Genomic DNA, 14,253 nt, shown 5'->3' on the forward strand with positions numbered 1-14,253 from the left:
AAATTGGCTGCCGTGTTTCCTACACTTTCCTAAACTTCCAGAAGCAGTTCATTGGCTGATAATTCCTGATGAAGGGCTTATGCCCGAAAAATCAACTCTTCTCCTCCTCAGATGCTGCCTGACCTGCTGAGCTTTTCCAGCACCACATTCTTGACTCTGATCTCCAGCATCTGCAGTCCTCACTTCCTCCTCATTGGCTGAAAAGGCTTTTGGCCTGCACTAAGGTTATAAAAGCATCATCCAAATGCAACTTCTTTCCTCTTATTTTTTGAGCAACCTCTGTGCTCTGGACAAAGGGTAATTTTCAGGTTAAGGCAGCTAGAAGCAACATCAAGTTTGTATAACAGAGTTAAATATAGAGTGCTGGTTCGGTGGATTGGCAAGAAGGATTTGCATTAATATAACAGCTCGCATGAACCTCAGGATACCAAAACTGTCCTTTTGAAATGGAATCACTATTATAACAGGCAAAAGTGAGGACTGCAGATGCTGGAAACCAGAGTTTAGATCAGAGTGGTGCTGGAAAAGCATAGCAGGTCAGGCAGCATCCGAGGAGCAGGAAAATCGACATTTCAGGCAAAAGCCCAAAATCTTCGAGGAGGAAGTGAGGACTGCAGATGCTGGAGCTCAGAGCTGAAAATGTGTTGCTGCGCTTTTCCAGCAACACATTTTCAGCTTTTGCCCAAAATGTCAATTTTCCTCACTATTGTAATATGCATTCACATGGGAGCCAATGATGGTGATAGCCACTTAACTGGACCAATAATCCAGAAATATAAGGTGATATTCTTGGGATTTTGGTTTGAATTCTCTGATGGTAAGTAGCAGAAATGTAAATTCAATAAAGCTACAAATAAAAAGTCAGCCTAACAACAACAGTGTAATCACTGGCAATGCCTTTTACTGACCCTGTCTCCATACATCGCGGCTCATCAGAAATTACCAATCTTTGCCTTAAACCTACAGGATAGTTAACATCTCAGCAGAAAGACAGCGTCACACACTCTCGTTACTGCACTGGAAGTGTCAGCATGGATTGTAGGTTTCCAGGCTTGCAGGTTTCTTGAGCTCACAATTTCTTAACCCACAGGCATGCATGCTGTTAACTCTGCTGGAGGTTATTGCTCTCTGTTGTTTCCCAGATTGGGTTGAATTTAGGATGCATTTAAGGTAATTAACATATTATTCTCTCATTCCGAGTTGGACCAGTGTCAACAGCAATGCACCAAGAGATAATTCACATCTCTCCTGCTGAGGTCTGCCAATAAAGAGGAGAATGAAAGACTACATTTCATTTCTGCAGGTCGTGACCAAAACCCATAATAAATAGCTACAATTCAGTGCCAAATAAACATTTAAATCTTGTTAAAGCGAGCTGCCATCTTTTTGCTCACCCTTCTTTCCACCTCTGCTCTCAGCAGACAGGGTGATGACGAGCAGGCTTTCTGTGCTTGATCCCAAATAAGCACTCACCCATCCTCCGGAGTTCTGACTGGAAAGACAAACAGAGCTATAATCTGCTGAAACACATTATCTCCGAGATTGTAACGTGGCTTTACTGAAGCTGGAGACTGCAAGGGACACTGAACCATTGACTCCACATTTGGGGAGGATTAATTGCAGACCAGCTATTGAAGCTGTCTTGTTGGTCAAGCAAATCCATCAGAAATATTGTCCAATAACAATAAAAGCAATGCACTGCAGATGCCGGAAATCTAAAGTACAAAACAGAAAATGATGGAAACACTCAGCAGGTCTGGCAGTACCTGTGGAGAGAGAAACAGAATTAAGATTCAAATATGACAGCTCTTCAGATCACTTTAGAATTATTGTGAATTTGATCCAGCTTAATTGAGTTGTCCAGAGTCTATATACATTTGTAATGTTCAAAGCTGTTTAGTGATGAGGCAATGCCCTCATGATATTTTCACCTAACTATTAATCCAGATGTTCATGTTCTGGGAACCTGGGTTTGAATCCTGCCCCAACAGATGGCTGAATTTGACCGTCTAACGATGACCATCTCCTCCATGAAACCATGGCCAATAGTATCGGGAAAAACTCATCTGTCTGCTAATGTGCTTTGGGGAAGGAAATCTGCCGTCCCCACTTGCTCTTGCCTACAGGTGACTCCAGACCCACAGTAATGTGTGTGACTCTCAACTGCCCTCTGAAATGGCCGAGCGAGTCACTCAGTTTAAGGGCAGCAAGGGATGGGCAATAAATGCCAGCCAACCAACGATGCATGCATTCCATGGAGAGAAAGCAGAGTTAATTATTTGAGTCTGATGACCCTTCTTTGAAACAATGGAAGAGAAACACTAACTCTGCTTTCTCTCTCTCTCAGACCTTCTGAGTTTCTCCAGTAATTTTTGTCTGTGTCTCAGATCACCAACATCCACAGTTCTTTGCGTTATTTATCCAAAATAGCTCAGCCAGACTCAGAGAAAACTTATTCTTCTGCAAAGATAGGCCTCAATACCAGACTCAGGAATGCACAATCTGCTTTGCGAATATAATTTGATTTATCGTTTCTTGAAAAAAAGTTTCCTCAGCCTTTCGAAATGAGTTTGGCATTCAATGTCATCCAATACTGTTCATCCAGTTTCCTGCCATTAACAATCTCTCAATTAAAAGCCTCTATTAATATATTTAAAGATACAGCGGAGATTGTCAGATGTCACACTTCCTTACAGGGGCAACAGAAATTTAAAGAGCTGAAATATTGGAGGCATAGCCTGGCATTGGCATAAATATTCTGATTCACACTGTTTGGGAAACAAATAACAAAAAAAAACACAGGAAAAAAAACAGAAAAATTCTGCAGATCTGGCAGCAGTTGCGGAGAGAGAGAGAGAGAGAGAGAGAATATTCCTTGCCCCATGTTGGTGGGCTTTGAGGTGAGTGGGGCCAGGAATGGAAAACAGAGAGTTGTAGGAGGTGCACATCACAAACAATAGCAGAAGTCAACGGTCAGGCAACATCTGTGGAGAGAGAGAGTCAGAAGTCACATGGCACCAGGTTATAGACTAATTGATTTGTTTGAAATTACAAGCTGTCGGAGCGCTGTTCTGGAATGCATTCATCTGACGAAGGAGCAGTGCTCCGAAAGCTTGTGATTTCAAATATACCTGTTGGACTCTAACCTGGTGTTATGTGACTTCTGACTCTTTCTCCACAGATGTTGCCTGACCTTTGACATTTCTGAGAGAGAGAGAGAGAAAGAGACGGTGTTAATGTTTCGAGTTCAGAGTGACTTTTTCCCTCCTCACAGACATAATGCAGACTATAGAGATGAACAGGCAACAAGATGTTTGCAAGCTGTCCACGACACTTCCATGGGAGCTTGGTTAACTCAGTCTAGAGTATGGTACAAACTTAAGAATAAATCACATCAAATCCTTACACTGACAGTGGTGGCTCACAAAAGCCTGCTCCTCACCTTAGCCCATAATTGCAGAGTGGTTACCCTCAAGCTAAACATACTCAATTGTCTTTCTCCAAAGTAGCGAGATAGCTATGGCTCTTTGTGACTGATGGTTCCTTGCTATTACTGTATGAGTTGGTTTAGCTCAGTTGGCTGGACATCTGGTTTGTCAATGTAATATGACATAGCACTGTGGGTTCACTTCCCACACTTGCTGAGGTTATCATGAATTATTCAATCTCTACAGTGTGGAACCGTGGACTTCAGACCACCCCTCTGAGGAGCATCCCACCCACTCTATCCTATTGCTGTAACCCTGCATTTCTCATGATGAATTCGCATATCCTGCAAAACCTTGGACACCGTGGACAATTTAGCATGGCTAATCCACCTAACCAGCACATGAAGGACTCCTCCTCTCAACATCCCTCAGGCTAAACCACCACCAGTCGTCTCTCTGTAATGGGAGACCAGCCGTATGTTCTTAAGGTTTATGGTAATTTTACATTCACTCTTGGTCCAGCAGTGTTTTATTTTCACTCATTCACAGGATGTGGGCAACACTGACCAAGCCATTATTCATTGCCCAACACTAATTGCCCATTTGAGAGTCAACCACATTGATGGGTGTGGAGTTACATGTAGGCCAGACCAGGTAAGGTTGGCAGCTTCATTCCCTAAAGAATATACCATTGGGTATAGGATAATCAGACATGTCAATCCCAGTAAACCCTGTAGAGTTTATCCCTCCTGAATGATCCAGCCTAATGGGAGATATAGTTAAACAAGTGGCACCCTGAATTATCAGAAAATTATAAAGGAGAGGCCATTCAACTTCTCAAGTTCATTTTTGTTACTTTATCAGTTCTTAGGTTAACCTGCATCTGCACGCGATTTGGCTTTCTTGGGTTTCATAACTTTAACAACCTTACCTAACAAATAGGCTTCCAACACAGTCAAAAATAAAACTGGGATTGCTGGTAATCAAAAACTCAGCAGGTATGGCAGCTTTTGTGGCATGAAAAACAAAATGAATGTTTTGAGCCCAATGGCCCTTCATCAGAACTAACTAACCCACTGCCAATCCTGACAATAGGTCACTGGACTGTTTTCTCTCCATTGATGCTGCCAGACCTTCTGAGTTTCTTCAGCAACTTCTGTCTTTGTTGCAAAAATAATCTGCCAAGCAACACTTGGAAATCATCAGCAATCATTTTGGAGAATTGAATTCCAAGTTTCTGCTACACTTTGAAATTTTCTGGGACATTTTAAGGGAAATGATAAGCCTGGAATATGATCATAAACTGTCGTGATTTGAAACAGAGCCAGTTGGATCTCATTGAATAAGAGATCCTTGATTGGAGTTGTTAACCTGAGTGAATCAGGGAACCCGAGCTGACAGATATAAACAGATTCAGAAGGTTTCCTCATTTCAGGGACTGGCTTTGAGCTTGTTGGTCACAGCTCATGTACACTGCACATGTAAACAAAGGGTGGTTTATTGACAGGATATTGGTTTCTGTGCAGTTATGCCATGCATGAAAAATACAAACTTCTGGACAAACTCAAAGGTTCAGTAGCATCTGTGGAGAGAAAGTCAAATTACCGTTTTGCATCTAGTGACCCTTCTGCGGAATTGATAATAACTTGCAAAAGGTGGTACATGTGTGGATGACATGTGGGTGGGAGGGAAAAGGAATGAATGGATAGGTGGAGACAGAGCCCAGAGAGAGAGAGAGAGAGAGAGAGAGAAAGAGTTAGCCAGTCAAAGAGATGACTGATAGTGAGTTAGAGAGGGAGAAAAGCTGATAATGATCTCCATCAGTGGGTGAAAATGAAAGCAGAGTTGAAAGCAGCCTATGTCAATAGATGTGAAACTGGAGAAGCACAGCAGGTCAGACAGCATCCAAGGAGCAGGAAAGTCAACATTTCAATCCGAAACCCTTCAAAATATTGACTTTCCTGCCCCTTGGATGCTGTCTGGCCTGCTGTGCTTTTCCAGCTTCACATCTATCGACTATGACTTCCAGCATCTGCAGTCCTTACTGTCTCCAAGTCACTGAAAGCAGCCTATGTCACGATAGTGCTTGGGGAGTGTGGATGGGTAAAGGAAATGGAAGGAGGTGTTTGGGCCTTAAAATCTGATATTTTGATATTAAATTTGGTATTGAATCCTGAAGGTTGTAGGATCCTCAAGCAGGAAATGTGTTCATAATCTTGCTTCAAGCATTGACCAGAGGAAGTATTCATGAATGCATTTTTCTTATCACTCTCTATAATGACATTGCATCCCCATGGAATACAGAAGGATGAACTGAGGCACAAAGAGAGAAAGAAAGAGAAAGTTAGTGTGTGATAAATAAAAGCTGCTTGTTTTCTCTGCAGGGTACCATGAATTATAAAAGCAACATTGAGTGAAGGCCAGTGTGGTCAGTCCTTTTGTAAGCATCTCTTAACCCAATGTTGTTTTGCCCAGGTCTCTATGGTAACTGCTTTCCTGAAAACAAAATATGGCACAGTGCCCATCACCCACAACTATATCTCTATTCATACATCAACAGGGAGTTAAATAAGTGAATTGATGCTATTAGTACCCATTCCCGATCAATAGAATGGTCAATGGATGTCATAAAATCAGGAGATTCGGAATTTTTCGACCAAAACCAGAGCTTTTAAAATTTTACAAAAGAACCTGCAACCCCGCTAACTGATGCATTACAGAACATTTCCTTTATTGTAGATACTGTAGACGTCCTTCAAAAAGAAAGTAAAACCCTTAGTTTTGTCAAGAGTTGATCACACATGTAGTCATTCAGATTTGGAAGGAGAGGTAACACCAATTTTAAGGTACTGTGTACTATTCTACTGTGGGCATTGCTAAAATCATCAGACCATACAGAATGGAATGAGGCCATTTGGCCCATACAGGAGGAGCTTTCTCAGTGCACTGGAGGTAGATCAATAAATTTTTGGAATATCGCAATAGAATAGCTTTTTGGTGTGGTCCCACACAGATTTCCCAGAGGCGGGTTTTCATTGAAATTAGCAACCAACAAACTAAATCCACTCAATCACAAGTTGGAAAACTTCAATTAGAGTCTTTTTTTTGATCAGAGAGGCAAGTGTGCTCATGCTGCATGTGGCTGTGTCCCTCTTGCTGAACAATACTCACCTTTTCTGGTGGGACTCCTGGATGACCACCATCTTGGGATCCATCAATTCATCCATAAGTGTGTCCCTCTCACCATCCTTACTTGGGCATGAAGAAAGACATGGAGAACTTTCATTTCTGATGGGACCTTCTGTAACCTTAAGAGAGACCAAAAGTACGTTATAACCAATTAAATACTTTCTTTCAAAGTGTGACCACTGTTATAATGTTAGAATCAAGTGAATGGGGAAAGATAGAAAAGTGATGCTAGGATTATCAGATCAGCCATGATCTTGCTAAATGATAGAACAGATTTAATGGGCTGAATGGCGTACTTCTGCTCTTATGTTTTATGATCTTTTATTGTGTCTTTCATAACTTCTGATATCTCCAAGCTCTTTACAGCCCATGATGTAATTTTGATGTCATTATGATTGTACCATAGTGAATGCTTCAATGGAACTGAATATCACCAAAAATGCTCTCTCACTGATATCCCTTCCACTTTTCCACCTCTTTCCCTAAAGTGAAGTCCTGAACATCCCTTCCTTTACTGAATTTGTTCGATATGACTTTAAAAACTTCTCTTGAATGTATGTTAGTAATTGTGTTCTTTTATATTCTGATTCTGTTTCACATTGATTCAATCCTTGTAACTTTGAGTCAGTAAGGGATCTGTTAGCTTAGTTGTCTGGTTGGCTGGCTTACAAAACAGAATGACACCAACAATGAGGGTTCAATACCATACGGACTGTGATCACCATGAAGTCCCATCTTCTTCACTGCACATCTCACCTGAGACATAGTAACTCACAGTTAAACCACCACCAGTCATCTCCCTCAAAGGTAGAGCAGGGCAATGGCTACTGTATCTTTTATTTTGAGCCTGGTGAAATTTCTACCAGTTACTTCCCTATTCTTTAACTGCGACCAGAGAGGACAATGTCTCCTCAATATTAATTCATCAACATTACTGAAAGAAATCACTCCCTTGTCATTTGCAATATTGTTTTGATTGGGGCTGATTGTGGGTAAATTGGTTTAGGATTACATCCATTGTTTCTGCTTCACCGTTCCAGTTTGCTACCTCCTCAAAGAATTCTGACAAACTTGTCAGGTATGATATCCCATTCATGGAGACATAAAATCATGCAGCACAGAACAGGCCCTTCAATCCATTCTGTTTCTGTTGATCTAGCTACACCAATCCTATTTTCAGCACTTGGCCCATAGCTTAGAATATGATGACTTTTCAAATGCTTAGCCATGTATAATTATAAAAGTTGTGAGGTTTCCTGTCTCTACTCCCTTCCCAGGTAGAGACTGTGGATTATTCCCAATTATATCATGTATTTTGAAATGCTCCACTATTATATCCTTCATAATTGACGCCAACATTTTCCCAATAATTGATGTTAAGCTATCTACTGATTTTGTATCCTTGTAAACAAATACATGACATTCACAATTTTCTGAAATAAATATGTTATTGCCGGTCTTTCTTAACAGTCAAATAAAGACAGAATACTCTGGATGCTGAAAATGTGAAAATGAAAATTGTTCTGAAGAAGGATCATTGAACTCGAAGCATTAACTCTGTTCCAATCTCCACAGATGCTGCCAGATCTGCTGAGTTTCTCCAGCATTTTCTGTTTACGTTTCTTAATTGTGTTGGTTGCAACTTACTTGCTTGTGCAAATCAGAAGGGAGAATTAAACGGAAAGATTGAGGTCTGGATTGTCCTTGTCGCGTTCAGAACAAAACAACAAAAAGAAAAGAAATCACCAAAGTCAAACATGTTCGGAAGTCCCTCCTCTATTTCTGTTGCTACCGATTTGTAAGAGAGAGGGAGGCATGGTAATGAATTCACAGATGATGAAAACAGGGTAATTCATGTTAGAAACAGGATCGATTGTGTGGAAACGTTTGTGTTGGCCTGCCAGCAGTTTGGGGTTTGACCGAAAATTTATTCTACAACAGTGAAGTGTTAACTGCGCAAATATTAAACACCCGTCTCCCAGCTATAGCTCACAAATGTCCTAGGTGCTGTTCAGATGCAGATGCTTTCATTTGTTGAGACCATGCACAGGTGACCGGGCCCAGCAATGATCATCAATTCAGACTGATCAATTTGTTGAGCATCCAACCTCCCCACGCACACACATCTTCCAGGCATTAATTGTCTGCCCATCCCTTATCAATAATAGAATTCCCGAGAGTGTGGAGGAAGACCATTTGGCTCATCAAGTCCACACCAACCCCTGCAAAGAGATCCCACCCCAACCCACTTCCCCCATCATCCTGCATTTCTCATGACTAATCCACCCAACCTGCACATCCCTGAACCGAATGGACAATTTAGCCTGACCAATCCACCTAACCTGCACATCTTTGGACCATGAGCGAAAACCAGAAGAAACCCATGCACCAAAAGTGAAAGCTTTGTTTTATTGCCGTCAGGGGCACAGACCCACCTTCAGGAGGTTGCAGATCCCAAAAACCTGGTCACTAATTTGTGTCAGCTTATTTGATTTGTCAATGATTACCAATGACAGAAAAAGGGGAAGATTTAGAAAGATACAAGTTGGCAATCTTGATAAAGGACACGGTGAAAGTGACAATAAATCTTAATTTTAAGATTGTGAGGCAGACTGACAATGATAATCTGAAGAATAGCATTTGGCATCACACTAATAACTGTCCCAAACTGAAGGGATTTGCACAACATCCCAGCAGGGTAGGATGCCCCAGTCAGAGCTGCTCTGCTCGCGAATTCCTTTTCCATTCTTTTTCTCCTCTTTGTAGCTCTCTTTCTTCCACCCCAACCCCCCACCAAATTGTGACTGCCCTGGCCCACCTGGACAGTGGAGTTGAGGGAGACGAGTCATGGCCAGAGGTGAGATGGGAGTCCAGCAGCAGTGGCAGAGTGGGCAGGCTGATTCCCAGAGCGACAGGGGAGCAGGCAGGCTGATTCCCAGAGCAGAGCGACAGGGGAGAGGGCAGGCTGATTCCCAGAGCGACAGGGGAGAGGGCAGGCTGATTCCCAGAGCGACAGGGGAGAGGGCAGGCTGATTCCCAGAGCAGAGCGACAGGGGAGCGGGCAGGCTGATTCCCAGAGCGACAGTGGAGCGGGCAGGCTGATTCCCAGAGCGACAGGGGAGAGGGCAGGCTGATTCCCAGAGCGACAGGGGAGAAGGCAGGCTGATTCCCAGAGCAGAGCGACAGGGGAGCGGGCAGGCTGATTCCCAGAGCGACAGCGGAGTGGGCAGGCTGATTCCCAGAGCACGGAGCGGACAGACTGATTCCCAGAGCACGGAGGAGGCAGGATGATTCCCAGAGCACTGAGCGGACAGGATGATTCCCAGAGCAGCAGAGCGGACAGGATGATTCCCAGAACACGGAGGAGGCAGGATGATTGCCAGAGCACTGAGCGGACAGGATGATTCCCAGAGCAGTGGAGCAGACAGGCTGATTCCCAGAGCATCGGAGCAGACAGGCTGATTCCCAGAGCACGGAGCAGACAGGCTGATTCCCAGATCAGCGGAGCAGACAGGCTGATTCCCGGACCACGGAGCAGGCAGGCTGATTCCCGGAGGGACAGTGGAGCGGGGCGGCTGATTTCCGGAACAAGGAGCAGGAAGCTGATTCCCGGAGCAGCAGCGGAGTGGGGAGGCTGATTTCCGGGGCAGCAGAGGGAGACGGCAAGAGCTGGAGTGGTAGAGTGAAATGGCCAGAGCTTTTTTGAGGAAGAAACAAAGAAGATTGATGAGGGCAGAGTGGTAGATGTTAACAATATGGACTTCAGTAAGGCGTTCGACAAGGTTCCCCATGGGAGACTGATTAGCAAGGTTAGGTCTCATGGAATACAGGGAGAAATAGCCATTTGGATACAGAACTGGCTCAAAGGTAGAAGACAAAGGGTGGTGGTGGAGGGTTGTTTTTCCGATTGGAGGCCTGTGACCAGTGGAGTGCCACAAGGATCGGTGCTGGGTCCACTACTTTTTGTCATTTACAAAAATGATTTGGATGTGAGCATAAGAGGTACAGTTAGTAAGTTTGCAGATGACACAAAAATAGGAGGTGTAGTGGACAGCAAAGAGGGTTACCTCAGATTAAAACAGGATCTGGACCAGATGGGCCAATGGGCTGAGAATTGGAAGATGGAATTTAATTCAGATAAATGCGAGGTGCTGCATTTTGGGAAAGCAAATCTTAGCAGGACTTACACACTTAATGGTAAGGTCCTAGGGAGTGTTGCAGAACAAAGAGACCTTGGAGTGCAGGTTCATAGCTCCTTGAAAGTGGAGTCGCAGGTAGATAGGATAGTGAAGAAGGTGTTTGGTATGCTTTCCTTTATTGGTCAGAGTATTGAGTACAGGAGTTAGGAGGTCATGTTGCAGCTATACAGGACATTGGTTAGGCCACTGTTGAAATATTGCATGCAATTCTGGTCTCCTTCCTATCGGAAAGATATTGTGAAACTTGAAAGGGTTCAGAAAAGATTTACAAAGATGTTGCCAGGACTGGAGGATTTGAGCTATAAGGAGAGGCTGAACAGGCTGGGGCTGTTTTCCCTGGAGCGTCGGTGGCTGAGGGGTGACCTTATCGAGGTTTACAAAATTCTGAGGGGCATGGATAGGGTAAGTAGGCAAAGTCTTTTCCCTGGGGTGGGGGAGACCAGAACTAGAGGGCAAAGGTTTAGGGTGAGAGGGGAAAAGATATAAAAGAGATCTAAGGGCAACTTTTTCACACAGAGGGTGGTACGTGTATGGAATGAGCTGCCAGAGGAAGTGGTGGAGACTGGTACAATTGCAACATTTAAAAGGCATCTGAATGGCTATATGAATAGGAAGGGTTTGTAGGGATATAGGCCGGGTGCTGCAGGTGAGACTAGATTGGGTTGGGATATCTGGTCGGTATGGACGGGTTAGACTGAAGGATCTGTTTCCATGATGTACATCTCTATGACTCTATGACTCTCCATGAGTGGCAGAGCGAAGGGGCCGGATTTGGAGTGGCATGCGAGTGAGTCCTGGACAGAGGCTGGCACGTGGTGGCAGCATGACCTCATTATGTGGGACTAGCAGGTACGGACAGGGACTGGAGCTTCAGTAACTTATGGTCACTTTCTCTTATCATTCAGGACTTTTTGTTCCCATGCTAATCTATTTTTTTATTTACTCTGTAACAACACTTAAAGTATCTATACCTCGTTACTCTGTACCTAAGATGGCTCCGAGAAGTGACATTGCAAACTTTTCACTGCACTCATTTGAGTGCACATGACAATAAAAGCCTAGTCCTCAATAAAAATATAAATAAATATGTAGTCCTCAAAGAAATGAAGCTGCAGTTCTCTTGGCTTTTCACTTTAGCTACTCCTACATGATGTGATTACAAAATTAAAAGGACATATCCTGAAATCAGATTTGCTTTGCCAATAACATTACTGCATAATGTCAATGCTAAATAATGTGGTGAATGGAATGGAAACCTAAGATCAAAGCTGGAAATTGTAAATTGAAATTATTCATTGTTTTGTGTCGTGGGGGCAGGGACTGCTTGGAATTGTTGCTGTGGAAACTTTGAGTTCAATCAAAGCAGATAAATTGATTTTTCTCTCATCTAAAAGGTGTCACATTGTGGAATGGTACATTGTTCGCAGTATTTTCTGCCTTACATCATTCGTAATTAAAAGAAAATATTCACGCCTTGAGGAAATTGAGAAAACACAAGATCATTCAAGGACACAAATCATCTTCCTTTGTACTCTTCCCAATAACAATCTCATTGGTAGGCAAAATGAATGGCTTCCCCTCATTTTAGGAGTATTCCTGCTTCTTCTGTTCTCGCTCATTGCAGAAAATAGGGAAAAGACTCTTTAATCCAGAATTCCAGAGGTAAGGTGAAAGTGACAGCCCTTGACATCAAGGCCTCATTTGACCAAGTGTGGAATTGTAGAACCTGAGCAAAATTGGATTCAGTGGTATCGGTGCGGGGGGGGAGGGGCAACTTATCTGCTGGTTGGAATCATATCTGGCAAACAGGAAGATAGTTTTGGTTGTTAGAGGTCTGCCTTCTCAGTTCCAGGACACCTCTGCAGAACTTCTTCAGGCAAATATCCAAGGACCAACATCTTCAGTTGCTTCATCAATGGTCTTCCCTCCAAATCATGGTCAGAAGGGGGGATGTTCAACAAAGACTGCATAATGTTCAGAACAGTTTGTGGCTCCTCAGTTACAGAAGCAGGTCATGTTCAAATACAACAAGATCTGGACAATATCTAGGGTTAGGCTAACAAGTGGCAAATACCATTCACACCAAACAAATACCAGGTAATGACCATCTCCAATAAGAGACAATCTAACCACTGACCATTGACATTCAATAGTGTTACCATCATTGAATCCACCACTATCAACATCCTAGTGCGTACCATTGACCAGAAACTCAACTGGATTTGCCATATAAAAGCAACAGCTACAAAAGGAGGTCAGAGGCTTGGAAGACTTCTGCAAGTAACACATCTCCTGACTCCCCAAAGCCTGTCTACCATCTACAAGGCACAAGTCAGAAGCATGATGGAATACTCCCCACTTACCTGAATGAGTGCAGCTCCAACAACACTCAAGAAGTTTGACACCATTCAGGGCAAAGTAGCCTGTTTGATTGGTACCACATCCACAAAGATCCACTCCCTCCACTACCGATGCTCAGTAGCAGGAGTGTGTACAATCTACAAGACGCACTGCAGAAAGTCACCAATGAGACTTAGAAAATATCTTCTAAACCCACAACCACTTCAATTAATAAGGACTAGAACAGCAAATACGTGGGAAACCTCCAATTGCAAGTTCCCCTCCAAGCCACACATCACTCAGACTTGGAAATGTATGATCATTCCTTCACTGCCATTCGGTCAAAATCCTGGAAATTCCTTCCTACGAGCATTGTGGGTACACCAAAGCCAAATAGACTCAACCAGTCCAGGAAGGCAGCTTACCATCACTTTCTTAACGTCCACAATGGAGGGATAACAAATGCTGACTGTGCCATAAATGAAGTTAAAAATAAATGGACACTTTAAAATTGCAGAAATGCAACAAACTACATCTTTTTTTCTGTAGAATTTAGGTGTTGTGGATGAGTCATAACTCTTGCAAAACGCATTTTCATCAGAGCACAAAAACGTTGTGGACCCAGTTATTAAAAGGGGCTATTGTCAGCAATCTAACAAATCTCATGCTTGCAGTGTTTGACATTTCATTTAGGGTGGCACATGGCTCAGTGGTTAGTACTGCTGCCTCACAACACCAGCGTCCCAGGTTCGATTCTAGCCTCGGGTGACTGTCTATGTGGAGTTTGCATGTTCTCCCTGTGTCTACATAGGTTTGCTTTGGTTTCCTCCCACTGTCCAAAGATGTGCAGGTCAGGTGAATTGGCCATGCTAAATTATCCATAGTCTTAGGTGCATTAGTCAGAGGGAAATGGGACTGTGTGGGTTACTCTTTGGAGGGTCAGTTGGGCCGAAGGGCCTGTTTCCACACTGTAGGGCATCTAATCTAATCAAGCTGGGTTTTGCAATATATTAGAGTTGGACAGGGTTAATACCTGACTGGCTGCTGTAAGCAACATCCACTCTGACAATGCCTCAGGACTTGGTGCAAAAGTAAAG

Source organism: Chiloscyllium punctatum, chromosome 26, assembly GCF_047496795.1.
Source record: "Chiloscyllium punctatum isolate Juve2018m chromosome 26, sChiPun1.3, whole genome shotgun sequence".
Taxonomy (NCBI): domain Eukaryota; kingdom Metazoa; phylum Chordata; class Chondrichthyes; order Orectolobiformes; family Hemiscylliidae; genus Chiloscyllium; species Chiloscyllium punctatum.